The 26,981-nt window shown below is 50.2% G+C and overlaps 1 long non-coding RNA gene across 1 annotated transcript; it reads left to right on the top strand.

Moving 5' to 3' along the window:
- The first annotated feature begins 14,169 nt into the window (after nucleotides 1-14,169).
- On the top strand, nucleotides 14,170-25,964 carry LOC118971855 (uncharacterized). Its single transcript, XR_005060565.2, has 3 exons — nucleotides 14,170-14,984; nucleotides 24,672-24,789; nucleotides 25,049-25,964. It is a non-coding gene; the product is annotated as an uncharacterized lncRNA (long non-coding RNA).
- Nucleotides 25,965-26,981: the final 1,017 nt, after the last annotated feature.

The raw sequence follows: 26,981 nt of genomic DNA, 5'->3' as shown, positions 1-26,981 counted from the left end.
AGGCAGGGAGCCGCCACTGTTGCTGCTATTATTTAAAACTCTTTCCCCAGGCTTAGTGGGGTCAAGATAGGGAAGGGCTGAGGCCGGCCCTGAGGCCAGACTTGGGTGTGCAGGGCAAGTGTGGGCAAGCCCAGAGCGGCTTGACGGGTGAATCCTGGAGGAAAGGAAGTGAGGCTGGTCCAGGATTCTGGTATCTATGACCACTTAGGCCGCTGCACGCCCAAACTGCTCTCTAAGCCCGCAGACGGGACCCTGCTACGTTGCCCAGGCACCCAGGCTACCTGGGGGACGGGGTGAGGCCCTCCCACCCAGTCCCAGACTGCCTTTGTAACCATAGACACCCCGGTGTAACCTGAGCTGGCCTCCCTGGTGTGTGGGCAGCATGGGCCCGGGGCCAGAGAACGGCCGGAACGACAGCTCTGCTGGCTGGCCGAGCTGGGTGCCAGCGCTCTGCAAACAGACTCAGTCACGAACCCAACGGCGCTCAGCTGGGATGTCATCTCAGCCCCAAGGGTGGCTGCCACTTCGGACAGTGGGGCTGGTCACACTGCATGGACCAAAGTGCCCCTCTCTGGTCTGGTCAGGGCTATCCTAGGAGGCTCCCCACAAAGGCAGATTAACTAGATTAGGGGGTGGTCTGGGGGACCCTGTGATCCTCACTGGAGACATACCCTGGGGGAAGGAAGGCAGGCAGAGAGCTGGGGACCCTGCCTTTACAGGTTTCCTTCTCCACAGCCTTACCTGGAGACAGACTCCACTACGCCTCCAAGAGGCCAGTTTGTGGAGGTGCTGATGGCTGGGTTGGGGGCTTTGCAGGATCCTGGAGCCTTCCTTCTGAAGGGTGCAGGGGCGGCAAGAAGATAGGAGCCCACCGTGTCTGGTCTGCTGAAGTGGGGGCAGGAGCAGAGCAGGCCTGTGTGGGAGCCCCTGATGGATCTGGCCGCAGCTGGGGACAAGCTCATGTAATTCAACAAACACCTACAGGACACTTACATGTGCGTAAGACAAAGCTCAGCCAGGCACGGGCTCTGTCCTTGTGGAGCTCAAAGTAATGGAGCTGAACCACGGACATAAATTTCTTAACACCCTGCACCTATCTGCCTCTCTCTCTCCCCTCATCATCCGTCCATTTACTATTCATTAATCCTTCCTTCCATCCTTTCATCCACCCATCCATCCATTTATCGGAACCTTTACCATATTATTTCTTCCTTGCTGGTCGATGAGCCTGTCTCTTCCAATGAAAGTAATCAGGGATTGTATCTTGGGCACCATCATGTCCTCACCACTTAGTAAGAGCTCAATAAAAGCTGTTGAATGAATAAATGCATTGTGTTTGACAGTAATACAATGCAGCCTGAGATAACTGCCATAAAAGAGGTTTTGTGTCTTTATTGTTCATTATTAAATCCCAGAGTCTGGAGCATAGTGGTTGCTTAATAAACATTAATTTTTAAAAATTAACAAGCACTGTATTCCTATCATGTTAATGTGTGTATGCAATTTAATTAGTAGTTTAAAACCTATACATGCTTAAGTTACTCTACAAGAAGATATGTCAAAGAAATAATCAATCTTCTCATGTTATCTTCCACATGCTACCTCTATAGCTTTTCTTCTTCCTTCCTAATTACAACCCTTAAATAGAATTCATGCCTCATATCGAATTCACCGAGTATCGTAATTCCTCCAAGTGGTAAAGATACCTCAAGACAAATGCTGGGCATAGAAGCCGCAGGGCATAAATCTGTAAAGAAATAAAAAGCTAACCTTCTCAAACAATATTGCCCCTCTCTCACTTACCAACTTGACATTTCCCTGTATGGCCCCGGAAGATGACTGGTTAGCCAGAGACGGGTAAGATTCCTCGGGGGAGGAACAACCTAAGACAGGCACAGTCGCAGGGGGGCCATCAGGTGAGAAATTGGGGATCAACAGAGGTGAGGCTTAGAACCTCACCCCCCTGTTTTGAGAGAAATTTTCTGCATCTGTGGATGTTTTATTGCCCTTGTCTAGCTTGGATTAGCACTTAGTCTACAGGCACACACCTGATCATCTACATTTGCCCTCTTACAGCACTAAACTATGTTTTCTACCTTTATCTTGCATCTACCTACCACTTCAACATCTTAATAAAAAAATATAATAATAATAATAATAATAATAAGGGAGAAATGTGGGATTCACATATAAATCAAGTATAAAAATCAAACAAATATTCGTATTTGACCTGATTGTTTATAGTTCATAATGCGTGATCAAAACTGAAAGTTTCTGTGATGACTGCCCTTGTACTGTTCACCATGTAAGAACTTATTCACTATGTAAGAATTTGTTCTCCATGTAAGAACTTGTTCGTTATGCTTCAGAAGATTGGAGACTGACAAGAATTAGGCTTGGGGTGGATTAATGATTGTACATTGAGCATTGAGTCCCCTGTACAGAATTTTATTGTTCTTAACAACCATTTGATCAATAAATATGAGAGATGCCCTCTCAAAAAAAAAAAAATTTCAGCGATAAAAAAAAAAAAAATTAACAAGCAATGAGTAAATGAGTGAATCAATAAATCAATGAATAGAGCTATGGGGAGTTCAAAGAAGGGACAAAGTAGATCCTCCTGGAGAAAAGGGCAAAAGAACATAGAATAAAGTTCTGGTAGCCAAGGAAGCTCTCTGATGGTGGACCTGAAGGACCTATGAAGGCCTCTGAGGGGGCAAGAGCTCCTTGAACAGCAAAATCACAGGTAAAAAAACTGCGGACTCTGTCCTTGGGACCCATTGCAGAACTGGTCCTTCTCACTGGTGGCTTGTGGCATCGTTCTCGCCTTGGTGTCACCAGGAAAAAGCTGCAAATGCTTGGAGTAAAGAGACATGGAAGCAGAGTACTCGGCACCGCCGCTGACCAGAGGGCAAATCAAGGGTCAAGGAGCACAGGCCACCTGGAGGCAGATGTCGTCTTAGTAGAATTCCTGTTTCCTGAGAAGGGGACAGAGGGTGTGGATGTCAAAGGGGCAATGTCTTGGGAACCAAACAATCTCATTGCCAGCTGCCAACGTGGACCAGGCCTGCTGTAGCTAAACCCACAGTCCCGTGTCCTTAGTCCCTCTGGTCATGTCTGCCCTCTGGGGCTCAGCCTCCCATGCCCTCGGGGGCCGGAGGGTGAGGTGAACATAATCGTCCCTCTCATCTCAGTAACTGGCACTCGCTGTGGCCAAAAATCAACGAGTCATCCTGGATTCTTCTGGACCCCCTCAGACCACATACTGAATCCATCAGAAAAATTCTATCAAGCTTCAAAAATATTACCAATTTATTCAGTTCTGTCCTCACCCCTCATACCCTAGGTTTAGCCATGATCCTCTCTCTCCGGGCCTACTTACTACTCGGCTCCCCAGCTGGTTTCCCCGTGTCCATCCTTGACCCCCTGGAGACAGTCTCCACAAAGTAGGCCAAAATGCTTTTAAAAGGCTCTTCTGAAGGAAAAATATTTCCTCCTTAGCATTCTATATCTAGCCAGACTTAATTAAGTGCTGGAGTGGGATGGACATTTTCAGTCATAAATAATCTCAGAAGAGTTTACCTTCCACATATCCTTTCACAGAAAGCTACGGGAGGATGAGCTCCACCAGGATGAGGGTTTGAACCATTGTGATTCTTGACCATTAGGACGTGTCCTCCCCCCACCGCACCCCCACATCTGTATAAGCTTGTAGGATCTCTTTATTCCTGGTATTCTAAAAGTTGACTGTGGTGGGCTTTAGGGTGTTTCTATTTTCAAACATTGTCCTTGGCTCTTGATGTACCCTTTGACCTTGGAAACTGAAGGATACTTCAATTCAGTTTTGGGATATTTTCTTGGACTGTTTCAATGATGATTTTCATACTCTTGTTTTCTCTCTTCTCTTTTTTAAGCACCCCTATTTTTCAGATGTTTAACTCCCAGACTAATTCTCTAATTTTCTTATCCTTTCTTATTTCCTATCTCATTGTCGTTTAGCTCTTCTTTCTGGAAGGTTTCCTCAACTTTTTTCTGAATTACCATCGAGACTATTATTTCTGCTGTAATTTCCAAGAGATCTTTTACAGTCTATAAATATTCTTTTTTCATAGCATTCTATTCTTATGCATTTGTTTTCCATTGCTGCATAACATCCAAAACTTAGAGATTTAAAACAATAATAAACCTTTATTGTCTCACAGTTTCTCTGAGTTGGGGATTCTGGTGGGGCTTGGCTGGGCGAGGCTCTGGGTCATAGTCTCTCATGAGGCTTCAGTCAAGGTCTTGGCTAGAGGCTTGACGGGCTGGGGATCCACTTACCCACATTCTGTTCTTGTGAACTGAGTTGCTTCTGGTCTTTCCCACTGTTACCTTAGGAAGTAGTACGTCAAAGAGACACAGGAACCAAATGAAAGAACTCTCCACGACCAAAGCTGGGATGATCAAAAACAACAAAACACAGTAGTACTGGACTATAACCCAAAGAATAAATATTCCTGTGTCCCTATTGAAATAAATGAATGCTTGTCCTGCATGGCCCTTGACATCCGGCCGTGCCCTTCCAACCACATTTTTAATCACGAGAGAACTATCAGGCAAATCCCAGTGGACAGGTCTTTTCTAAAGTGTTTGACCGGGAGTCCTCAAATCTGTGAAGGTCATCAAAAACGAGGAAAGCCTGAGGAGCTGGAGAAGATGTGACAGCTAAATCTGATGTGGTGTCCTGGAGGGAATCTTGGAACAGAAAAAGAACATAGATAAAAACTCAGGAAATCTGTACAGTGGTCCCCTTATCTGTGGTTTTGTTTCCCGCAGTTTCAGTTTACTTGCAGTCAACCACGGTCCGGAAGCAGATGCTCCTCCTTCTGACGTAGCATCAGGAGGGCAGTAGTAGCCTCACGCTATGTCACAATGCCTGTGTCATTCACTTCACTTTATCTCATCACGTAGGCATTTTATCATCTCACATCATCACAAGAAGAAAGGTGAGTACAGTACAGGAAGAGACTTTGAGAGAGAGACAGACCACATTCACGCAACTCTTACTACAGGACATTGTTATAACTGTGCTATTTTATTATTAGTTATTATTGTTCATCTCTAACTGGGCCTAATTTATAAGTTAACTTTATCAGAAGAATGTATGTCTAGAAAAAAGCCATAGTATATATATATAGGGTTCCGTACCATCATAGAATCAGGTATCCACTGGGGGTCTTGGAATGCCCTCAGATAAGGGGGACTCTAGTCCAGTATGGACTTTAGTTAATAATACTGGATCAGTATTAGTATTAATTGTGATAAACATACCATACATGTAAGATGTTAATAATGAAGGACATTAGAAATGGAATATGTGGGATCTCTCGGTAGGTTCTCAATTTTTCTAGAAATTTGAAATGATTGTAAGATGAAAAGTTTATTCCAAAAAAAAAAAGAAGTGTAAATCAGCTACGTCACTTTTCTGTTCAATATCGCCAATGACTTTCCATCACATTTAAAACAAAATCTAATTCCCTTAGCTTGGCCCGTAGAGGCCAGTGAAATCTGGCTGTGAGCGATGTTGCCCGTCTTACGCCCTGCAGCTCTCCCGGTGCCCTTCTGCTCTGCCTTCCCCGGGCTCCTTGCGCGCGAACGCTGGGTCCCAGCCGAGGGCTTTGGCACTATTTCCTCTGTCTTCCAGTCTTTCTGCTCTCACTTGAAATGTCACCTTCTCTGGGGGCCCCTGACCTCCTGATCTAAAGTAGCCGCAGGTCCCTTCAAGCTTTGTCAGGCCCTGCAAAGCCCTAGTCACCATCTGATGTTTTTCTTCTTTGTTGGTCTGTGATCTGCCTCTGTCTGCAGGAATGTAAACCCCAGGAGGGCACAGGCTTGTCTGTCGGGTGCACTGATTTAATCCTCAGAACCTAAAAGGTACTCATTCATATGTGTTTAATAAAGACAGGATTTCCAGAAGACATTTCAGGTTCACACAGTCTGCTTTCAGACCCTGCAGCTCTGTTTTGGTTGGGAAATACCATCACTAAATACCTCTAATTTAGACTGATCATTCTCTTCCCAATTTTTTACTGCTCTGTTTTATCAGTTATCTTGTGATGTTGCCCTACTTAGTGGTTTTCAAATTATGCTTTGCAAAGTTCTAGTTGTTTTAGGGGCCACTGCTGTTGAGGGGTGGTCTCCGGGACAGACCCGGCCCAAGGCTCAAGCCCTGGCTCCTTCTCATCCACCCTGACCCCCAGCTTTGGGTTTCTTTGTTTTCAGTGTTAGACTTTCTTATAAATGCTTAATGAAGAAAGAGTCTAAAGCCCAAGGAAGTGTGAAATCCTCTACACTGGATCATTTTAATTCCAAGCTAGGATTATTGAGGCTGTCAATTACCACATGAAAGGATACTAATGACATTAGCCGTTAGGGACATGCAAATCAAAACCGCAATGAGATGCAACTTGACACCCACTAGGATGGCTAACATAAAAAGGACAGAAAATAACAGGTGGAGAAATGGGGGAACCCTCAAGCATTCCTCGTAGGATTGTAAAATGGTGCCGCCACTTTGGAAAACAGTCCAGCAGTTCCTTAAAATGTTAGTTATTTCGTGATCCAGCAATTCCACACATGGGCAACAGAATTGAAAATGTATGTACACATAAGAACCTATGCACAAATGTTCACAGTAGCATTATTCATATCAGGCAAAAATCCTTCTACTGATAAATGGATAAGCAAAAGGTGGTATATCCATACAGCAGAATATTATTCAGCCATAAAAATGGAGTCCTGACACATGCTGCCTGAGAGAGGCCATCACAAAAAATCACACATTGTATAATTCCATTTATACCAAATGTCCGGAATAATAGACCAATCTATAGAGACACGGAGCAGATTAGTGGTTGCCTATGGTGGGCGTGGGGTGGTTGGGGAAAAAGTAGAGTGACTGCTTATTTTGTATGGTGTTTCTTTTCAAGGTGATGTGAATGTTCTAAAATTGCTGTGCTGATGGCTGCATAACTCTCTGAATATACTAAACACCCCTGAGCTGTATACCTTAAGCAGGTGAATTGTATGGTAGGTGAGCTTTAACTGCTGCCTGGAGTGCAGTTTGGGGCCCCAATTCCTCTTTGAAAGCCGACCTGTAACAGCAAACAGGAGAAGAACCTCATGTCTGTTAAGTCACAGGGCTCCATAAGAGAGAAAGCCTTTGTCTTCCCACTGCTCTGTCTGCAGCCGCTGGAACAGTGCGTAGCAAATAACGTTTGTTGAATGAATGCATGTTAAACTGCTCCTTGGGAGATGAAGAGGGGCACTGCCCAGATCCCCTTTCTGGAAAGAACTTGCAACCCATATGTGCGCAGTGAGGTCACCAGACGCTCCCAGGTGTCAGCGCTGTCTGAGTCTGCCTGGGCTTTAGGGAGCTCAAGGTTACACCCTTCCCCAGGCAGCCTGGATCCAGTGCTGGGCAAGACTGGTGTACAAACACCTGCCATTCCTGCCCAATGGGGACACCTGATCGGCAGCACCTCCCCCGCCCAGAGCCTCCGCCGGCTGGTCCCGGCTTTCACAGGTCTGCGTCAGTGTCTGACGTCTCCTCGGCCCAGTCTCCCATTCTTTCAGAAGTGTTGGTCCCTAAGAAATTTCTTACAAACACTCCAGGTCTGTCTCAGCAACTGCTTCCAGAGAACCCTGGCAGGAGTGGTCTGAGAAAGCAGGTGATGAGGTGGGCATTGGGAGCTGGGTGCCTCCCTACCCAGCTGGCAATGAGGACCCCATCCCCTGTGGTGAGCAGAGCATAGAGCACCCTTGGCACAAGGTGACATCGTTAAAATTTTCACTGGTGGGTGTGGGCGAGGATGTGGAGAAAAGGGCGCCATTGTGCACCCTTGATAGGGATGTAAATTGGTGCAGCCACTATGGAAAACAGTATGGAAGTTCCTCAAAAAATTGAAAAGAGAACTACCATACTATCCAGTAATTCTGCTTCTAGGTATTTATCTGATGCAAAAAGATATCTGTACCCTATAGTTACTGCAGCATTACTTGCAATAGGCAAGAAATGGAAGCAACCTGAATGTCTATCAACAGATGAATGAATAAAGAAGAGATGGTACCTATATACACAATGGGATATTATTCAGGCCTAAAAAGAAAGAAATCTTGCCACTTGCAGAAACGGATGGACCTAAAGAGTATTATGTGTGGATAAAATGAAGGTTCCTTGGCCAGGATTCTCACCTGGCCCTGGTTGGCTAGCTCACTACACAGGTGTGGGCAATACATTGTTATTGACGCTATATAAAGAGCTCTGCCCAGAGTTCTACCCAGTGCTCTGGGCGACAAGGTGGCACGGCTGCAAGGCTACACGAGAGCAGAGCAGAGGCTGGAGTGGTGGCAGCGCTGAGGACAGAGACCGAGATGGCTACAGGGGGCAGAGAGGCCCAGAGGCAGAGACTGGCTTGCTGCACGCAGACTTGCTCTCAGTGAGTGGGATTTTAGTGATTGACCTGCCACCGTGGAAATATAGTTGGATATAATGTTTTCACCCCAAGAACGTTCTACTGTCATTTCTTTGATCCCATTGAATCCATAGTGAGCTTGCCCGGGGCTGAAACCCACTGGCAAGACATGTTAAGTGAAACAAGTTAGTCAGAGAAAGACAAATACCAGATGATCTCACTTGTGTGAGGAATCTAAAACACAAAACAAATTAACAAACAAAACACCCAGACAGACTCATAAATACAGAGAACAAAGTGGTGGGTTCCATGGGGAGCGTGGAGGGGAGCGGGCAAAACAGGCAAAGGGGATCAAGAGGTACAAACATCCAGTTATAAAATAAATAAGCCGTGGGGATGAAAAGTACAGCAGAGGGAATTTAGTTAATAATATTGAAATATCTTTGTATAGTGACAGGTGGTAACTACACTGGTGAGCATTTTGTAACGCATATAAATGTTGAATCACTATGTTGAGTACCTGAAACCAATATAATATCACATGTCAACTACACTTCAATTTAAGAAACTTTCCCTGGTGGTAAATGGGAAAACGGTGTGTCCGGGCAGGAAGGCACTAGAGGCTGGGACGGACCAGGAGTCTCAGAGGCGTTGGGGGAATGGTGTCCATAAGGAAGTTATTGAAAAGGCTGTAATGGAACCACTGACGCTGTAGAGAAAAATAAGGAACCGCTGCAGGAGTAACAGGCAGCTGAAAGTCAGGTGTGGAAGGCAGAGGGCTTCTTTGATTGTACACGAACAAGTGGGCGGTGGGGAGGCTCGGGGAGCTGCAGACCAGGCCGAGGAGTCAATGGTCAGAACCTCTGGCTTTCAAAGCCAGTTAAATATTCAACCAAGACAGGTTTGTTTTACCAAAGTCAGAGCCCTAGTTAGAAAAATCTGGGATTCTGGCACATGGGATGGAGACATCTGGGGGAAGGTCCTCAAAGATTCTTCTGAACCTGCAGACGTGGCCCACCCCTCCTTATTAAGAGCTAGCACCATCCTTCCCACCACACCCGAAGGCAGTGAGAAGTCTTTCCCTAACAAGACCACATGTACCCCATCAGGGGCCCCCACCACATTCTGGTCACTAGACTTAAAGATTTAAGGGCCAAACATAACCCACTTACAGTGAAATAAGACTTAGAGTGAAGTAAGTGAGACAGAGAAAGACAAATACAGTATGGGGTCAAATCACTGGTTGTCTTTAAGTCTTAATATCACCCAGCTGGGGAAGTGCTGGGCCTGATGACAGAGGAAAGGGACTCCGTTCCAGATGAGCTGCAAAGCTAGTCAGCAAACATCTGCAGGGGCAGCGGAGTCTGCTTGAAACTAGATTCTGGAGATGCTGGGTTAAGAGGCTGGAACATAACATTGCATAGGAAGCATGTATTGACTTTCTGAGGTCTCCTAAGGTTTGGACTTAGTACCCAGGCAAGGACCGCAGGAGCCCGTATGAGCTTGCTACAACGATGGCTTTTAGAAGCATGGAAAAGGGGATTGTCCACAATGACTGAAGTTGCAGTATCTGAATTAGTGTGCAGATAGTGCAGGAAAGGACTAGAAGGTGCAGGGAAGGGGCATGCTGAAGTGGATGTGCTGTGCACTACCAGGGCCCACCAGGTGTGTGTGTTCATGGGAAGGCCTGAGGACACGCCCCTTCCTGAGACCAAAGGATGCAGTGTTGAGGGGCAAGCAGGACTATAGACAGGTAACGCCCACCCCCGGCTGCACATGCACGGCCACTCTGCCAGGTAAGCCTTTGAGGCCAGCAGTGGTAGTGGCTGGAGTAGGGGGTGGTTTAGAATGGTTATGTGTCAAGCAGGATGGAACCTCCGTTCACCTTCCCTGAGCTTCCCGCCAGGAGGATGGTCCACGAGGCCCCTGGGGGATCCTGTTCTGCCCAGAGAGACAAGGAGAGGTGAACCCCTGCAGGCAGAGGAGAAGGAGCAGGCTGTGTCCCTCGGAGGGCGGTCGCCAAACAGCCTCCAGCTGTGAGCCACTTCAGGGCTGCCTCGGCTGCAGAGGGCTAACTCCCCCACCTCGTGGGGTCAACCTGAGCACCCACACCTGGTAAATGGTGTGCGTGTGAGGCCTGGCCACCTGGGCCCTATGGGGAATCCTGAGAGGCGGCACCTGCCCCAGAGCACCCTGCAGTTCAGCCCCTCCCTCTGCACGGCCCTGCTTCCTCCCCTCCAGGGGAAGCATCTGGCATGCCAGACCCCCACTCCCTGCCCACCTCTGGGGGGCTCACCCCTGACATGCTGACGGAGGAACGTCCCTAAACAGCCTCTACTTCATAGCAGCCGGTGGCCATGAGGAGCTCTGCTGGGGGGACCAGAGTTGGGACACCGCAGTTCATCCACGCCTCTGGTCTAGATGAGCTTCCCTGGTATGGTACCCTGGGCCCCATGAAAGGTCACCTTGGCCCCTGCTGGTGTGCTTTGGTTGAAGACAAGGGACACCAGAGATGCCCAGGGACCCCTTAATTTGCTGTTTTGATGCTCAGCAGAGAAGCCTGGGCTGAGAAACCAGGGTGGGAACCATCCCAGGGCATGAGTGGATAGGACCACCCAGCTAATGGGCTCAGGCAGGAGGACAGGGCGCAGTGAGAAAGCCCTGCAATGTCTTCCAGGAGAAGGGAGAAAGGCCCCAGGGCAGAGGTGCCCTGGACCTTGGGAGTGAGTGTGGGAGGGCTTGAAAGGAAGGAAGGGTGAAAGCTCTCCCCAAGGCCAGGATGGTGGTGTCACAGGCGCATAGACAAAGGTTCGCCTTCTCAGTCCATTGTTACCACGTGGTGACTCAGACATGTTACTCGGATGCTCTGTGCCTTAATTTACTCACCATAAACTGGTGGATATTCACCTGTAAAGAGTAAACCTGTCTATAGTGGGGGTCAAAAGAGAGAAAGCTCTAAGACTTCCACCACATGGAGGAAGGACCGATGGCCACGTGCTTGTCTGGGACCCTAGGGTGACCTCACCCCCTGGGGGCCTGGGTCATGCCTGTTGTTCCCGGTATTTGTTAACAGTAGCCTCCTTTCACTCTAAGATGTATCCCAGTTTGGATAATAAACTATATGGCCACCTTCACATTATCTCATTTGTTCACTGAAATTCCATGAACTAGGTCTTGCTGTCCCAATTCACAAACACCGAGTGACCTGGGAGGGTGGTCATTTGCTTGGAGGTGGGTCTGAGTTCCTGATGACAGTTCTCCCCACCTCCAAAGGCCGCTGTCCCTACAATGGCCTCAGAAGCACAGCAGCTTTGCAGGGGGAGCCCCAGGGGGAGCCGGTAGGGACGGGGGTGGAGGCGGCCCGGCTGGACCCGCTGGACCAGCGCCCAGAACCTGGCTGCGGGCGCTTGACGGTTGGCCCTGCCTCGCCAGCGCACAGGCGCTCCCAGGCAGGCTTGCGGTCCCTCCAGCCTTCTTTCTCTCTTGCCTTTCTTATCCCTGGCTTTATAAATTTAAAAAAAAAATGTTATCTTCAATTCGGGTCTTCTTGTTGTTTGGCACACCTCGGGCATCTTATCTTCCTAACAGGAACCAAATGACAGGCTTTAGGAATCTAGGAGCACGATCGCTGTGGGTGAGGCCAGAAAAAGAGAGCGACAGTGGATTTGATGTTTGCCCTGTGTCCTCCCATTGCCCTGGTGGGAGGTGCTACTCTTGTTCTCATTTTTCTGAGTGGAAACAGGCTGAAGGGGTGCCCCAGGTCATCACTAAGTGGTGCAGCCAGGATGTGGACCTGGATTAACCATGATGGGTGGGGGGAGTGCGTGTGAAGAGCACATAGGTGTACTAGGGCTCAAAGATTGAAAGGAGGGGCTCAGAGCAGTGTCACCCCCTCATTCCACAAGTGCTTGCTGAGTTCTTACGATGGGCCAGGCAGCAAGGACCCCAAAAGTGAAAAGCCCAGTTGCAGCCCCCAGGCTTGCCGTGAACAGGTCATTTCAGGACAGCCCGAGGGCCTTCCTAGAGGCAGGAACTCCGGACAGTGCGGGCGAGGGGTGGGATCCCCTCTGCTGTGTGTGAAACACGCACATTTTGATAGAGAGCTTGCAGTGAGGCAGGTGCTGTGCCAGCTGCTGAACCAGACCCGAGGTGGGTGTGGGGGCACCCTAGACAGAGGGGAGCCTGAACGTGGTGCACAGGCCCTGGGGGAGGGAGCGGGCATGAGGCCAGGGAGACAGGCTTGCAGCCTAGGTGGGGCCACATCACAGGAGGCTGTGCGGATGGGTAAGGAGTTTGTCCTTCACCCTATAGCTGAGGCTTACCCAGCCTTTTGGTTTATGAGGACCGTTTTTTCAGAAGCACTTTAAAAACTTTTGAGAACCCTCCATACGCAAGGATTTTGGCTTTCGGTACTTTATATTGAGAAAACCCACGAGCATTTGGGGACTCTCTGCAGGTGTCCATTTCTCTCCTTCGGCACTTTTGACCTCTCACCTCTCAGTGTCCCTCCCCGAGAGTCCTCTCTACTCCCTGCTGCTGGAGAGCGTCTTCCACACCTGCGCCTGGTGCTTTCCACCCCCTGCCTCGCCCTCCCCTCCCGTCTTGAGCCTTGCTCCTTTCCCTGTCTCTGTTCCAGTACTGGCCTTGATTTACTGACCAACTGCCCCCGACAGGTGCTGACAAGGTGCTCCTAATTCTGCTTCTGTCTGTGGTTTTCTCCTTGCTGGCGTCCCCTCTGCATCAAGGTGTGATGATGCAAGGAAGTGAGGGGTCTAGCCAACTTTTACAGGGGCCTCGGGGAGCTTCACATGCCCCCAGCTTACACACGTTCCTACAGGTAGTGGATGAGGAGCTGTGGAAGGCTGTTGACATGAGACCCTCAGGGCACGTAACCCGTGCCCCCTCTCCTGCCCCAAGGTGCAGAGACAGTCAGGGCTCTGGCTGTCCTATCTCAGTGGGGCCTGGGCCACGGCACCACCTGCTGTGAGATGAGGTGAGGCAGATGTCAGCCTTGGCCTCCTGGACTTTGTTGGAGCCCCACAGGGATGTAGTGTTCTGCTGGGGATGGTGAGGTGGCAGATGGCAAGGGCCTGGTCCGTACCTCGGTGACCCAGCCTGCCCCTCACTCTCTGGCCTTGGAGTCCTGAAGGCGACTAGTTCTGGGCAGGTGATCTCTCAGGGCAGGGTGGACCAAGAGGCCCTGGCAGATCCCTCTTCCTGCCAAATGGTGTTGCAGACTGAGATGTTCTCACAGGAAGCCTGGCACCCAGGGCATGTTTTGGGGTATGTAGGACTTCAACCCATGGCTCAGATTTTAAGAGGGGCCCAATACCAGTTCCTTAACAGGTGATTGAGACCAGCTGGCCCCTGGCTAATTTTTTTGGCCTTGACCCTACCGGAGGTGGCTTCATGGAGATGGAGCCTGTCCCCTGTCTCTCCCCAGACTGTGATGCCAGGCCCTGGGGGCACTGGGAATGTAGGGCTGTGGCAAGTGAAGGGAAGGCAGACACACTGTGGCCTTCCCCATGCCAGCCTGGAGACCTGGCGCTGGGCTCCTAGCAGCCTGGAAAGCTGTTATTCTAGAACCTGATAACTGCCTGGGCAGGGCTGAAGATAAGAGGCAGCTGTTTGAAGTCCAGAGAGATAACCGCTTCAGAGAAAGTCGATAAGAACAGTGAGATGCACTGGGTCCAGCTCACCAGTCTTGCCTGTCTGCCTGAGCTAGCTTCCATGGCCCCCAAGTCAGGTTCCCCAGCACAGCACACAGCCTCAGAGTCACAGGTCTCCTAGCTGGCAGTCCGTGCAGCAATCCTGACCCTCTCTGCCAGGCCTGTAGGCCTCTGCTCTTGTCCTACAGACGGCTCTTTCCAAGCAAATTTCTTGGCTGCACGTGGGCCTTCTTCCCAAATGCATTCACTTGTGCATTTGTTCTTTTAACAAAGATTTCATGAGAGCCCATTTTGTGCCAGGCACAGTTCTGGGCACCGGAGATATAGTAGAGAAGCAACCAGGCACGGTCTGTGCTTTTAGGACTTAGGCTCTGGGTGGTCCGGGACAAACTAAGCCCGTCACTGCAGTGAGCACAACAGAGGAAATGAAGGGAGGATGCGGTAGAGGGAAACCACGGGAGGGGACTGCGTGGCCTTGGACAGAGCGGCCAGGATGGCCTGTCTAAGGAGAGCCGGACGATGAAAAGGGGCCCAAGGAAAGCCTGTCTGGAGAGAGTGCGGGCAAAGGCTCCAAGACAGAGGGTGGTCTCGGGGGGGCAAACAAGCCCGGGGGCGGGTGAGAGTGGGAGAGAATGATGCGGGCAGAGGCTCAGTGACGGCGGCTGGAAAGCCTAGATAAGAAGTTTGGAGACGATTACATGTGCAGTTGGAAGTTGAATCGGAAGAAATCTTATTTACATTTTGAAAATTTCCCTTTAGCTGCTGTGTGGAGACAGGATGGGAGAAACAGGCCGTTCGCGGGAAGCACAAGCCTGCAAGGATGAATCCCAGCTCAGCTGCCAAGCTGTCTGCTAGACCCTGGGTGAGTCACTCCTCTCTGAGCTTTTGTTTTCGGTTATAAAGTGGGGCGTCATTCAGCCTGTCTTTATCAAGCGCCTCTGTGCTCGGGTGCTGCTCTGGGGGTGCCTGTGTGGGGCTCATGTTCTAATGGGGGAGTCCGATGTGGAGCTGAAAAGCCAGCTGGGGGCGCCGCGCTCTCCGTGGGGGATTAGGACAGGATGCCTTCTGGGTGACCGGGCGTGGCCCAAAAGGGTGCTGGACAGGGCGGTGACATTTAGCCTGAGACTCAGATGCCGCTGGAAGGGCCTTAAGCAGTGAAGGGCCCCTGGAGAGAAGGGCCGAGGGATGATAACAGATGGGCGGCTGGGCTGACAGGGTAAACAAGCCTGTAGTAAGTGCTCAACAAACGTCAGGGCTCATAAAGATTCCTTTATGGCCGGAGTGCCGGCAAGAATCGGGGCTTTGAGAGCTGATCAGATGTGGGGACTAAGCGGAAAGGAAAAACCCAGAAAACTCTTAGGACTTTGGCTTCATAGTAAGTGGGGGTGTTGCTCTGAACTGAAGAGTCTCCTGCCCGCACCCAGGCCCTGTGCTCATTCTGGGGGAATGCACAGTGCCCTGGGTAGGTCCTTACCACCACCCTTGGCTGGCCCCCTGTCCACACCCTGCCTCGCCCTGTGCATCCGCCCCTGCGCTCCCAAGCTTCGGGGCAAACACCTCAGGCTCACTGAGGCCTCCCACACGGCCTGCCTGAGCCCTGGACACCCAAAGAATCTTAGAGACCCAGGTTCATCCTCTCCCATTTTCCATGTGGAAATACAGGCCACATGATCCACCTTGCACTCCTTTTCCTCTATTTTTCAACAACAGTCATTAAAATATTTTTTACTCTCCCGCTGAGAGCTACTTTGGGTACCGGAGATAAAGCAGAGAACTGAACCAAACAGACAAAATCCCGTCTTCACGGGACCAACAGTCTACCTGGGGAAGCTGACCACAGAATATAATTAAGGATCAGTAAACAAATAATTACGTCATGTGCTGATATGCTCCCTGGAGAAAAATAAAGCAGGGGAAAGGACCCAGGCAAAGCCGTGGGGTGAAGGCGGGCTTCTGTGTGGACTTAGCACAGAAGGTCGCCTGGCTAGGGAGAGTTTGAGCAGAGATCTAAGGACATGAGCCGTGACACCATCTTGGGAAAGTGACTTCTGGGCAGAGAGCAACTTGTGGGGGCCGGAGGCTGGAGTGTGAGGCCGCCTGGAGGAACCGAGCAGCAGCATGGGGCCCAAGCTGCAGCAACAGCAGGGGGCAGGGAGACAGTGGGGGCGCGAGGTCCGCAGTCTGGCAGATCTGGGAGTGCCTGGTGGGGTTTTGGCTTTGCCTAAGACGAGGCCCCACCAGAGGGTTTGAACCATCTGGCTGCTATGCAGGAAATAGAACGGGGACCCCTGCCTCCCTCCTCTCTCTGCAGAGCCTGGACTGAGTCTGGTGCTCAGCCCACAGGTGGTCTGCTAGCAGGCTGGCTGGACTGCTGTCCTTGCCAGCATGTGGTTCCTCGTGGACCTCAGCTGGCCCAGAATGCATGACCAGTCAGGCGGGGAGGGGTTGGGCTCCTGCCTGCAGCCTGCCGGCCGGAGGAAAACACCAGGGCCCCCGCAGGCCTGCCTTCTTCCAGGTACCAGTTTTCATGAGTGCTGTAGTGAGTATGTTCTGACGTCATCGTGCATTGCACTGACCCATGTATTTATTCATATCCCCGTTTGTCAGCTGTTACTTATTCCATCTCTGCTGGGTTAGAAACTTCCTAAGGGGAGGGACTGGGTCTCCCAGACATTTGAATTAACCTTGACCTTGCAAAAGGCCTAAACTCCAAGGGTGGCTGCTGGCAGAGACACAAGCCAGGCAGGGAAGAGCAGGGATCCATAGCCAGTGACCTGGGAGTCAGGAGACCTAAACTTCATGTTTCAGTTGTGCCACTGAACTTGCTGAGTGATTTCCCTTCTCTGAGCCTCAGTTTCCCCATCTATAAAATGATGTGTACTGGGCTAAATCAACAATTCTTACATTATTTTGAAATACCAACAATACCTATGGTGCCCCTAGAATAATAAATAGGTGCCCCAAATTTTGCATGTGGTTAGATGTGAAATCACCAGTCCCTAGATTTGTCCCTAAGGTGTCTTCCAGTTCTGATAATGTGATTTTATTGTGCTCTGACTGTAACACTTGCTCAGGGAGGCTCCAACCTTGAGGGTGGGACTGGTTTTAATCTCCATGTGGCCCAGGAGTTGTTTCTCTTGGGTTCTTAAAAAAAAGGCATGTGGGGTTCTTTTGTGAGGGGAGAGGAATCTGTGGTCTGGAAGCTGTGTGTCCTCAGCCTCTGGCCCTGGACACATGGGGTGATGGGAAGGGAAGGCCCCTGGAGGCCAGCCCCCAGCTCTTCCCACATGGGAGACTCGGCAGAAGGCGGGAGGGCCACAGGGTGAAGGGGAGACATGGGAACTGGCAGGAGGTGAGGGTTCGGAGGTGGTGACATGCAGAGGGCTGCACACTGTTAGCAGGATGGGGGCCTGGGTCAGGTGTCTCTGGGCAGAGACTCACCCAGGGCCACAGCAAATGGAGAAGAGGCCCCTGTGGTGTAAGAGGCTCCAGGAGACGGGGGTGGCCCTGCGCCAGGCCAGGCCCCACCCTTTCTCGCCCGCTAGTGCCTCTCTGCACGTTCACACCCAATGCCGCGCTGGCAGGGCTGTAAACTGAGCCCTGGGTGCGAAGAGGGGGAGAGACCAACAAGGACAGGGTGGGTCTCTGCCCTTGTTGGTCTCTGGCCGCTCCCTTGGGCTCCTAGGTGCACCCAGGCCCAGCCCAGGGGAGAAAGGGTGTTCTCAGGGGCCCGGGACAGGTAAGGATTAGGGGCTGATGACAGGCTGTGGGCCGTTCGGAGGACAGCTCCATAATCCCCAGCACCCTGCGCTGTAGTGCCCTTTGACCCAGCCTCTGAAAGCTTGATTATGAGGCACAGCCCATGTTTCCATAAAGGGGAGAACAATTGTTTCCAGCCCAGACAAAGAACTCTTTGTACAGCCCTGGGACCCGAGCCCCAGGAGCCACTGGGGGAGAGGGAGGGCGGCCCTGGGGGGTGGGTGGGGCGGGCAGTGCTGGGCGAGGCGCCTGCAGGCTCCCACCGAGCTGCCCCTGATGGGCAAAGGGCATCAGTGATGCCCGCCACCCACTGGGACGGCATGCCTAGGCCCTGGTGGTGAGGGCACTCCCTTCTGAAATGTTCCAGCCTCAGGCTCAAAATGCATGCCATCAGCCCTGTGAGGGCTGGCTTTGGGGTATTCAGCTGTCCCCCGTTTGGGGGAAGGGCGAGCTCCTCATTGCCAGGTTCTCACACCCGAGCAGACAGGTATCAGGGTACAGAGTGAGGGACTTGGGGTGCAGAGAACCTGGGGCTAGGACTTGGGGAATGGTTGGAAGCAGGAATGAAGAAGGGGGTGTTGGGGGCAAGGTAGTAACTGAATGCAGCACCGTCTGTCCAGTTCGGAGCTGCCTCTCGCCCATCCCCACCTGCTGTCACCGCTTCCCTGGGGCCTGGGTGTAAAATACCTTTAGATTTGCAAAACAAATCAGGCTGTTGGAGAGGTAAGAGCTTTGCTCAACTCACAGTGCGAAGGAGAGAAGCCCGGATGGTGGGGCTTCTGCTCAGCTCCAGGTGTGCCTCTCCCTCGTTGGTTAGTGGAATCTGCCCTCTTCCCTCACTACCATCCCTTCTGTCTGCATGTGATGAGACCTAGCTGGGTGCTGACCCTGCACTGGCCTCCCAGCAGGGAGCTGGCCTTGGCCCTGAGGGATTATGGGGACACGATTCAGGGGGGCTGTGGGCCAGGTTAGGGATCTTATTGGGGCTGTACCCTCAGAGACCAGACTGACTCCTTTTGGGGAGAGATAGGAAGTGTTGAAGGCTCCCTCCCCAAACATAACCAGCACCACCTACCCATAACACTCAGCTGGGTTTACTGTTGAGCTTGGCGGGGGAGAAGGGTCCTGGCAGAAGTTGGCAGCCTTTGGGGCAGGGTCTGGACATGCTGAGAATCGGAAGTTTGATGTAAGACAGCCTTTCAAGGGTTGAGGGGCCTGGACTAGAACTGGGTAAGGATTAAACAGCAAGGCGAGCATTTTTGACACAAAGGATTTGGAGAATTTTAAGGAGCAAGCCATTGAAGTTGACGGGTCTTTGGGGAAGTTCCTTTGGTGAACAACCAGGAATTACCAGAAGAATGAGTCATGCCAAGGGAGTAAGGCCATGTCAGCGAGACTGGAAGTTGTGCGGGGTAGGTAGTTTGTATGTCAGGTGTAAATTTAGAGGGTAAAGTCTCTAGGGGCTTGTCTGGGATCTGGGGAGCAGCTGGCATCTCTGCGGTCAGAGGAGCAACGACCGACTGCAGGACGGAGACAGAGAAGCTTTACGCTCCGCTGACCCCAGGAGAGGCCAGGACCCAGGCGTGTGGGCTGGGAGCCAGGCCTGCAGGTGCCCAGCCAGCCCCTGCCCGTGGAGACGAGCTGTGCTGACTTTGGCAGCCCCACCCCAAACCTCCTCCTACCCTAGAAAGGCCCGAAACTGACACTAGGCCCTGACGGGGCTGGAGGGGTTCCCAGGCCGGCCCTGCTCAGGCCGGCTGTGGCAGGGTGCTGCCCTGGGGAGAGGAAGCCAGCGGGCATGCCTGGGGGCGGACGCTGCTTCTGGAGGGGGCTGGTCCCGGAGCGCAGCTGGTCAAGGCCAAGGCTGGGGACATCAGGACTGAATGAGTGGCCTCTTCTTGGTCTCGGACTGAACTCCTGGACAGACAAGGCAGAAGGAGAGGAGATGAGCTCTGGGGACATCAGCCACCCCCAGATGGGCTTCTATTTCTGGTGTGCCTACAATGACCTGAAATCCACATTCATTACAACAAACAGAGTCATGGAGAAGAAACGAGGCGTGGAGAGCTTCAGTGACTTCCAGACAGACGGGAGGGAGTGCAGAGTCAAGTTTCTGTGGCTTCAGCCGCCACCTCTGCTGAGCCACTTGGCAGCATCCTCCCGGGCCATCCGGGATCTTGTTCCTGGGATGCCAAGAGGGCGCTCAGTTCACTCTTGTCTTGGCTGAAAGAATGAGGTGAAGGCCAGAAACAGACCTGGGGAGAAGAGGGAAAGAAGTGAGGGAGACGGAGACGTTCGTTCAGTCCAGGGGGCTGGGCAGGAGCAGTGGCGGGCTGAGAGGCGGGGAGATGGGGAAGGGCGTGCACATGCGTGCGACTAATACCATGCCAAGGGCTTAAAATCACCTTTATATCCATTGTCCCTTTTCAGAACCGGATGGGCATAGGTGGGATGGGGACCCCAGGTAGCCACAGACGGAGGTGTGTCGGGGGCGGGGGCAGTAGAGGGAAGGTGCTGGGAAGACAGGAGGGAAGGCAGAGCAGCAGGTGCCAGAGACACTGTTCTCCTGCCAGCTCCCCACCTGCGTGCGGCCGGGCCTTCCGGCGTGGCACCATGGCGATGGCTGGCTGGGAACTTGGTGTCCTCCTCTGCTGCCCATGGGTGGTCCTCTGGCCAAGATTCTGCCTTGCTGAAGGCTGAGAGATTTGTGTGTGGGGATGACTGGGAGTTACTGGATCACAGATACTGACAGGCGCCATGGACAGTGCAGGGTCCTGGGGGTGCCCTGGGCTCTGGGATGTGAGGGGTGATCCACCCAGAAGAGGACTTTCTGTCTGGTCACGAGTGACTTTTCAATGCCCTAGATTGAGAGAAAGAGAAAGAGGAGGGAGGGGAGGAGAGGAAGACATGGGCTGGGCTCCCAGGTTGTCAAGCCCTAGGAATTCACCCCCATGTCATCTCTCTTCCATGCCTTACCTCCCCTAAGTAACTTAATAATAATAATAATAATAGCAGCTGTTGTTTACTAAAAAGTACCTTGGGCCAGACACTTGGTTAAATTCCTCCTTTTAACTTTATTTCTCAAATTTGCAAAAACCTAGCAAGTTAGGTATTCTTGCACCCATTTTACAAGCAAGTAAACTGAGTCCCTGGGAGGTTAAGTACCTTTTTCACTTGGTCTAGGATTCTTTTATCCTGTCTGGAGCTGATCCCAACCTCAGAGAAGGATCCATCCTCACTGCCAGCTTTCTATGCAGACTGTCACCAGCAGGGAGGGAGGCCACAGCCACACAGCCCCGAGCCCTGGGTATCCCCATTAGTCATTCAGCCTACAATGTCAGGCCTACAAATGTCAGCCCCTGTGGGCATGGACTCACTCCCTTGTTCGGAGCTTCCTTCCTCCAGACCAAGCCTTCCACCGCTTCCCTCCCTTCTAGACCTTTCCAGTTGCCATCTACAAGTCTTGATCCATGAACACTCCATATGCTCAACTATTCCCAGCACTTGCGGCCTCAGCAGGAGCCTGGCTCTGCTGAGGACCCCGCTTCCCAGCAGCACCCGCAGGCGCGGTGCCCTCCCTCTGGGCGCGGTGCCCTCCCTCTGGGCGCGGTGGGGCCGTGCTCACTAGTGTCCCTTCCAGAAGTTCCCTGGAGGCCCTTCACTCTACCTTTGCCCTCTCTCTCTTCTTTGTCCCTCTTCTCTACCACCTGCTGGTCACTTGACCTCCCTCTCTGCAGGCGGGAGAACCTGCACTCGGTTCTCTTCTCATCCCGCTGTTATTCTGGGTGATTCCAAAGTCCACAGAGGAAACCCCATCCAATCCGGGTAACCCTTTTTGTTCCTTGACCTCGACTCCATAGACCTCCCCCTCCACTCTATGCTAGCCGGCCGTTTCCATGGCCACATCCTGTATCATATCGTCACTAAGAACTACCCCACCACTTAAATTCAAATATCCCTTGACCTCCCCTTTCCCTGACAGCTTCTTCTAGTCTTTCTTTCTAATATATAAATTTGAAACTTCCTGTCCTTTGATATTTCTGCCTTGTCCCTCTAGCTATTGCCACTTTCTGCTTTTGTTCCCTCCAAATCCTCCAAATTCTATTTTAAGCAAAAGGAGGGCTTTCTTTTTTTAAAGGAATAAAGTTAGCTCCCAGAATGGGCGGGAGGGTCCTAAACTCAGAATCTAGGCTGAGCGTCCAAAGCACGTCACAAAATCAGGCTTCCCGGTCCTAGTGGAGAAGCCGTCTGAGCACAGGGTCCGGCTACAGCCGTGGGCTCAGCCCCTGACTCTCTGCTGTGATCCACAGCGGCCCATATTGGTCTGTTAGATTTTCTCCTCCATGGTGGGAGTGGAATTGGCTTTTAGTCTTTACTTAAAATGCTTCTTTACTGCTGTTTTAAAAAAGATGCATTCTTTTTGTAATTAAAACCAATTTTAATTGGTAAAATCAAACATCTTACCCATTGTCCAACTCTTTCTATACCCAGGGCACCACTTTGATGCAGACCATCAGCGCCTCTTTCCTGGCCTTCTATTGTAGCCTGCTAACTGGTTTTCCAGTTTTAAGCCTTGCTTCTGTTCCCTGGACCCCTTCTGATTTATCCACCATTCTGCGGCAGGGTGATCTTTCTGATGAATACCTCTGATCTCAACACTCTTTACTTAAAATCCAGCGGCTCTCCAGCTGCCCTCAGATAAAGCCTAGACAAGGCCCCTCACAAGCTGACTGTAGGGCTCTCTTGGCGTCCTCTTCCCCCCACCACACTACCATCTCCTCTCCACTGTGGGTTTGCTGAACCAGTCTGCATACCGCTGGGTTTTTGCAGTTACATTCCCTCTGCCAGGAAAACTCATCTCTGTCTTTGCCTGATTAACTCCTACCTTAGGCCTAAAAAGGTTTTAAGTTAGATGGCACCTCTTCCAGGAAGCACTCCTTGATCACCTCCCCCTGGATTAACTGTCCCTCCCCACTATTCCTCAGAGCTCTGTGCCCATCTGTTGTGTTATTGCCCATCTCCCCAGCTAGACCAGAAGCTCCTGTGAGCCTTGTTTACTGCTTCAGGTCAGCACCTAGTAGAGCCTGATGCCGTTCAATGTATGTGAAATGAATGAGTGAATGGCCCAAGCCCACATAGCTAGGAAGAGCCAGACAAACCCAGACCAGTCACTTTCCTTCATGCCATGTTACTTTTCTGAATAAGTCAAAGCAATTTGGCTCTTAAGGTTGTTTATTTTTTTTTAAACAACTATGAATAATAATCAACATACAATAAAATGTACATATTTCAATTGTACAACTTAGTAAGTTTTGACGTTTGCATACACCCATGAAGCTAACAGCATAGTCATATCCATCATCTCCCCCAATTTTTTCAGAATGAAAGATAGATCAATAGATATATAATGTTAGAGTACAAGAAGTTCACTGATAAGGTTTCAGATTCCACATTGCAACTAATCTCTAAGAAACTCATTGAGATTGGTGTAGTGTCAAAGAATAGCCCCAATAATATAAAAAGCTATTAAAATACCCCTCACTCTTTCAGCTGCGTGTCTGTGCAATGTTGAGTTTCATTCTTCAACCAAAATAATGTATCAGAACAGAGTTAATGCTGAAGCATATAGGAGAATCCAGCTGTATTCTATTAAGCCAGATGTTTACAAGATTTGGGAGAAATATAGAGCAGTGCTGTTTCTCTCACTATTTTGTTTTGGAAAATATGTCTTGTCAATTAAAATGTTATTATGTTAATGTATAATGGTTAACTATTTTTTTAAATAGATGCTTTTTACTTCCTCAGTTTTATTCTCTAATTTGAAAAATAGCAATAGATATAACCCACATGTACAGAAGATCTTTAGAATCTTCAATAATTTTATGAGCACAAACGGGTCCTGAAACAACAAGCTGAGAATGGCTGGCATTCAGACCAGAGTCTAGGAGAGAAAGCCCCTCGCTTAGACTGCCCACCTTTGGACTGGGGCTGTGCTCATTAGCAGTGTATAGTAGAATTGGGTGCAATTTCACAATCTCTCTGCTCCCTAGTTATTGCGTATATAAAATGGGTATGATTATCATGGTACTTACAACAAACAGTTTTTGAGGATTCCACAAGTTGATGCATGGATAAGCATTTAAAACAGAGCTTGGCACATAGAAAATGCCTGACAAATGTTAGATATCAAAGGGGCTCAGTGTATGCCACCCCAAAATATGCTACTTTGGCATAAAGATTATTTCGAGCTTAAGGCAATTGAAAAAAAAGCACCCTGCCTTTCTCCCATCTGCTTACAAGCAAGGCATACATTTCCCTTGTGAAGGTGCTCCCTTTCTGGTGCCAGGGCGCCAAGATGAGTCTGCATAAACTATACCTCGCCATTAGTTTCTGCCATATATTTACCTTCCCATAATTTACGACCGCTAGAAGCCCCAACCTTTTTCCTGTCTCTTTTCCCTTTCCCACAATGCATTGCCCTTTGTTAACATGGTATATGTAAGCCCCCAAGTTTAACTACTGCTTTACACCATCATTTCTTTTCCACGAAGGCTTTCATGCACATAAAAATTAAGATATTAACATCACATAAATGTTAATATTTTGTATGCCTCTCCTTCTGTTAATCTATCTTTTGTTATTTAGTTCATGCATTCCAGTCACTGAACTTCAAAGAGTAGAGAAGGGTTTTTCCTCCTCTATACCATCATTAGCAGCAGCCAGGTGGTCCAGAGAAGCAGGAAATGCCACAAAAAAAGAGCCCTCAAAGTTTAAACCCTTTCTTTTAAAGACTTCCAAGCATCAGCAAGTTACCCCCTCATCTATGGGATGGGAACTTCCCCAGCGACAGTTTGGAACACGGGAGTATAATTAGGTCCTGTCTTCAAGGAGTTCACCACAGAACGCGGGTGAGCCGGTGTGAAGTCTCTCACCGTACCCTTTCACGGCCCTTGCACGAAAGTGCTTTCTGATTTTGTCCTCACAATAACCCTGGGATAGTAATCAGGGAAGGGGATTACTATTAATTCATATGTCCGTTAATATATCCATACTTCTAAATGATTAACCGGAGCCCTGGGGAGCCTGTGGGAGTTAACCGCATGCGGTAAAGACGAGTCCGGATCAGGAATCAGTACGCTGACTGCTGTTCTTTCTGAAACATCCCAGTGATTTGCATCATGCAGGAGATGGAAGGATTGAATGCCAAGCAGAGCACCTTCCATCCTAACTGCAGAGCCGGGAACTGCCCAAACAAAGCCTGCTCCCGCCTGCAGATTCCTCCCGCCTGCAGATCCCACCCGCCTGCATCTCCTCAACCTCCTTCCCAGCCCTCTCAGCGGGTGCAAACACCCCCTTTTCCTGCTTCAGCAACCCTCCCACCTCTGCGCCCAGGGACCTTTCCCATCCCTTCTCCCCTCCTTTTCTTTCTTTCTTTTTTTTTCTGAAGCAGCTTACTGAAGATACCAGCTCCATACAGTAAAATACACTCATTTTCAGCGTACCTCTTGTTGAGTCTTGACACAGCATACAACCCCGCACCCACCACCCTAACCAAGGGTAGAGCCTTCCCATCACCCCCTAAATTTCCAGGGGCTCTTTCTCAGTCCATCTCCGCCTTTGTCCCCCAGCCCCAGGCAACCACCAGTCTTCCTTCTCTCACTATTGTTTAGCGTTTTCTGGAATATAAACGGAATCAGGCAGTCGGTACTGGTTAATGTCTGCTGTATGTACCCAGAGTCATGTTGCTGAGATCTACCCACGATGCTTCATATCCCAGTAGTTTATTCCCTGTGATTGCTGAACGGTGGTCCACCGCATGATGTACCATTATGTGTTTATCCATTCAGCTGTTGGTGGTCAATCAGGTTGATTCCAACTTTTGGCTAGTATGAATAATGTTGCTATGAACATTTCTATACAAGCCGTTGTGTGGACATGTACTTTCATTTCTCTTGGGCAGATACTAGGAATGGCATTACTAGATTGCATGATAAAGGTATGTTTATAAGAAAGTACCACAACATGGATAGTATATTATAAAGCTAAACATACGCTCTCATCTCTATTTCCCACCATGACTTTTTATGCACTGCCAAAGTATAAGTTCCAGGCAGTTAAAAATATGAATCTCCTACGTAAATAGTAAACATACACCAAAGCTTTATTTACTTTAGTAAGTGTAAAGTGGTTCAGCGGAGGGTACAAGAGTCCATAGAGTCGGTCAAAGAAAGAATACTGGAACGAGGGCGCAAAGCTGGGTACAACACTGGTTAATGTCCTATAAGATAATAGTACTGTAACCTTTGACATATTTTTTACCAAATACAAATTACTGTAACACACCAATTTCCTGCAGTTAACATCTGACTTTACAAAGCCCTCAGTAATAAATTTTAAGTCAAACAAAGCTACCTTCCCTGGAGTGCCCAGTCATCTCAGACTGGCTTGGTAGTGCTCTAGAATGGTTTTGAAAGACCATGCAGTCATCTTTTGCCTGATTTCCAAATTTTGGTAATTTTTCTTGGTAAGAAATGCTAAAATGCTAAAAGTTCTTAAATACCCTGCTCTTCCGCGTCTCCATCTTTCTCTCTGTGCCCAAGCAGCTCTCCTCCTGTTGGCGGACTCTACCCCTCCTTCAGGCCCGAGGTGGGAGGTCCAGGCTCTGACACCGCCCACCCCCACCACACCTGGGTTTGGGCGCTTTGGGCTCTGGCGAGGCTCTGGCCTCTTCCCACCTTCCCAGCCTCCCGGCCAGTCACTGCCAGCAGGAGTTTGCCTGGCAGCCCCGGCCTCCGAAGGCAATGCTTCCACAGGGTGGAGCTGCTTCTCCGGTTGTGTATCCCCAGGGCCTAGTCCGGTGCCTGGCACCCTGTGAGCCTTAACAAATGTTTGCAGAATCACTGAATGAAGTGCTGGCTAGATGCCTCCTCAAGGTCTCTTCCAGACTAGATGAGTCTCTGTTTATGGATTGGTTGCCATGGTTACTCATTCCCTCCCCACTGAAATACAAAGGAAACACAAAAAAAACACAGGCAGCTCTCCACCCCCTCCAGCCCCTCCAGAGGTGGCCCAGCCCAGGGGGAGAGGGGGCTCATATTTG

Source organism: Manis javanica, chromosome 11, assembly GCF_040802235.1.
Source record: "Manis javanica isolate MJ-LG chromosome 11, MJ_LKY, whole genome shotgun sequence".
Taxonomy (NCBI): Eukaryota; Metazoa; Chordata; class Mammalia; order Pholidota; family Manidae; genus Manis; species Manis javanica.
The sequence above is the reverse complement of the archived record's forward strand: the minus strand, read 5'-3'. Positions and strand labels throughout refer to the sequence as shown.